The following is a 3,956-nucleotide window of genomic DNA, read 5'->3' on the forward strand; positions in this document are numbered from 1 at the left end:
TATATATTGTGAACAGCTGGGGTCCTAGGACCGATCCTTGCGGTACCCCACTAGTCACTGCCTGCCACTCGGAAAACAACCCATTTATTCCAACTCTTTGCTTTCTGTCCGCCAACCAGTTCTCTATCCAAGTCAATACTTTGCCCCCAATCCCATGTGCCTTAATTTTGCACGCTAATCTCTTATGCGGGACCTTATTGAAAGCCTTCTGTAAGTCCAAATACAGCACATCCACTGGTTCTCCCTTATCTATTTTACCAGTTACATCCTCAAAAAATTCCAGTAGATTAGTCAAGCATGATTTACCTTTTGTAAATCCATGTTGACTTTGTCCGATCCTGTCACTGCTTTCCAAGTGCTCTGCTATTACATCTTTTATAATGGACTCTAGCATTTTCCCCACTACCGATGTCAGGCTTACCGGTCTATAATTCCCCGCTTTTTCTCTACCACCTTTTTTGAATAGTGGGGTAACATTAGCTACCCTCCAATCCATGGGTACTGTTCCAGAGTCTATCGAGTTCTGGAAGATGATCAGCAATGCATCTACTATTTCTAGGGCCACTTCCTTAAGTACCCTAGGATGTAGATTATCAGGCCGTGGGGATTTATCGGCCTTCAGTCCCATCAATTTTTCTAACACCATTTCCCTACAAATACTGATTTCTTTCAGTTCCACCCTTTCATCAGACCCTATGTTCCTGGCATCTCTGAGAGAAAGACTTGCATTTGTATAGTGCTTTCATGACCACCAGATGTCTTGAAGTGCTTTACAGCCAATGAAGTACTACAATGAAGCAGTCACTGTTGTAATGTGGTATAGAGCAGGGTAATTATCCCCAGTGTCCTAGCCAATGTTTATCTCTCATTCAACATAAAAAGATAGATTATCTGGTAATTATCACATTGCTGTTTGTTGGAGCTTGCTGTGCGCTAACTGACTGCCGTGTTTCTTACATTACAACAGTGACTACACTTCAAAAGTACTTCATTGACTGTAAAACACTTTGGGATGTCCGGTGATGGTGAAAGGTGCTATATAAAGACAGCAAAAAACAACAAAATGATTGATTAAGAAAGGGAAGATAGATTATGAAACTAAATTAGCAAAAAATATAAAAACAGATAGAAAGAGTTTTTATAGTTATATAAAAAGAAAAAGGATGGCTAAAGTAAATGTTGGTCCCTTAGAGGATGAGACCGGGAAATTAATGGTGGGAAATATGGAGATGGCAAAAACACTGAATGAATATTTTATATCAGTCTTTACAGCAGAAGACACTAAGAATATCCCAACACTGGACAAACAGGGGGCTAAAGGCGGGGAGGAGCTAAACACGATCAAAAGCACTAAGGAAGTGGTACACGGTAAAATAATGGGACTCAAGGCAGATAAATCACCTGGACCTGATGGCTTACATCCTAGGGTCTTGAGGGAAGTGGCGGTAGGGATTGTGGATGCATTGGTAATAATTTTCCAAAACTCCCTGGACTCAGCAAAGGTCCCGGCAGACTGGAAAACTGCTAATGTAACACCCTTATTTAAAAAGGGCAGTAGACAGAAGGCTGGAAACTATAGACCGGTTAGCCTAACATCTGTGGTAGGTAACATTTTGGAGTTCATTATTAAGGAGACAGTAACAGGACATTTGGATAATCATAATTTAATAGGACAAAGTCAACATGGTTTTATGAAGGGGAAGTCATGTTTGACAAATTTGCTGGAGTTCTTTGAGGAAGTAACATATAGGGTGGATAAAGGGAAACCAGTGGACGTAGTGTATTTCGACTTCCAAAAGGCATTTGACAAGGTGCCACACAAAAGATTATTGCTTAAGATAAAAAATCACGGGATTGGGGGTAATATTCTGGCATGGATAGAGGATTGGCTATCTAACAGAAGGCAGAGAGTTGGGATAAATGGTTCATTCTCAGGCTGGCAATCAGTAACAAGTGGTGCTCTGCAGGGGTCAGCGCTGGGTCCCCAACTCTTTACAATCTATATTAACGATTTGGAGGAGGGGACCGAGTGTAACATATCAAAGTTTGCAGATGATACTAAGATGGGAGGGAAAGTCGTGAGTGAGGAGGACATAAAAAACCTGCAAGGGGACATCGACAGGCTAAGTAAGTGGGCAGAGATTTGGCAGATGGAATACAATACTGGAAAGTGTGAGGTTATGCACTTTGGCAGGAAAAATCGTAGAGCAAGTTATTATCTTAATGGCAAGAAACTGGAAAGTACTGAAGTACAAAGGGATCTGGGGGTCCTGGTGCACGAAACTCAAAAGGTTAGTATGCATGTGCAGCAAGTGATTAAGAAGGCCAATGGAATGTTGGCTTTCATTGCTAGGGGGATAGAATATAAAAATAGGGAGGTATTGCTTCAGTTGTACAAGGTATTGGTGAGACCGCACCTGGAATACTGCGTACAGTTTTGGTGTCCATACTTAAGAAAGGACATACTTGCTCTCGAGTCAGTACAAAGAAGGTTCACTCGGTTAATCCCGGGGATGAGGGGATGGACATATGAGGAGAGGTTGAGTAGATTGGGACTCTACTCATTGGAGTTCAGAAGAATGAGAGGCAATCTTATTGAAACATATAAGATTGTGAAGGGGTTGGATCGGGTGGATGCGGGGAGGCTGTTCCCGATGATGGGTGAAACTAGAACTAGGGTGCATAGTCTTAGAATAAGGGGCTGCTCTTTCAAAACTGAGATGAGGAGGAACTACTTCACTCAGAGGGTGGTAGGTCCATGGAATATGCTGCCCCAAAAAGCTGTAGAAGCTACATCATTACATAAATTTAAAACAGAAATAGACAGTTTCCTAGAAGTTAAGGGAATTAAGGGTTACGGGGAGCGGGCAGGAATTTGGACATGAATCTAGGTTCGGATTGGTCATGGCCCTGTGGGTAGCAGAGCGGGCCCAGGGGCCGTGTAGCCTGATCCTGCTCCTATTTTGTGTGTCTAATTCTGTTAGTTTCAGGAGATGGTTCTGTGATAGCAGATTGGTGGTTAGGATCAGATCAGCCATGATCTTATTGAATGGCGGAGCAGGCTCGAGGGGCCGATTGGCCTACTCCTGCTCCTATTTCTTATGTTCTTATGTTCTTAAGTCTTTGTTTCTTTACTGATCTCACCAGCGACCTCTTCTAGCTGATGATTTATTGACATTACAAGAGGATTTGAGTACAGGACTAAAGAAGCCTTACTCCAATCGTACAGGGCCTTGGTGAGACCACACCTGGAGTACTGGGTACAATTTTGGTCTCCTTACCTAAGGAAGGATATACTTGCCACAGAGGGAGTGCAACAAAGGTTCACGAGATTGATTCCTGGGATGGCGTGACTGTCGTATGAGAAGAGATTGAGTAAACTAGGCCTGCATTCTCTTGAATTCAGAAGAATGAGAGGGGATCTTATTGAAGCATACTCAATTATTACAGGGCTTGATAGGGTGGATGCTGGGAGAATGTTTCCCTTGGCTGGGGAGTCTAGAACCAGGGGCCACAGCCTCAGGATAAAGGGTCGGCCATTCAGGACTGAGATGAGATGAAATTTCTTCACACAGAGGGCGGTGAATCTTTGGTATTCTCTACCCCAGAGGGCTGTGGAGGCTCAGTCATTAGGTATATTCAAGGCTGAGATCGATTTTTGGACTCTAAGGGAATCAAGGGATGTGGGGATCGGGCCGGTGAATGGAGTTGAGGTGGATGATCAGCCATGATCTCATTGAATGGTGGAGCAGGCTCGAGGGGCCGAATGGCTACTCCTGCTCCGACTGGGGACAGCCGAGAGTCCGCGCATGCGCACGCGGGGCGGCGGTTTGGGCCGAGTCCGGCACAGCAACCCCTCCCGGTCACCAAGGGCAATAACTGCGCATGCCCAGAGGAGACCAGCCCCCTCCCCCACTTGGAGCTGCGCCTGCGTGGTCGGATCCTGCCGGACAGAG

This window comes from Somniosus microcephalus, unplaced genomic scaffold (genome assembly GCF_052327205.1).
Source record: "Somniosus microcephalus isolate GS21.2 unplaced genomic scaffold, FLI_Smic_1.0 unresolved_chr1, whole genome shotgun sequence".
NCBI lineage: Eukaryota > Metazoa > Chordata > Chondrichthyes > Squaliformes > Somniosidae > Somniosus > Somniosus microcephalus.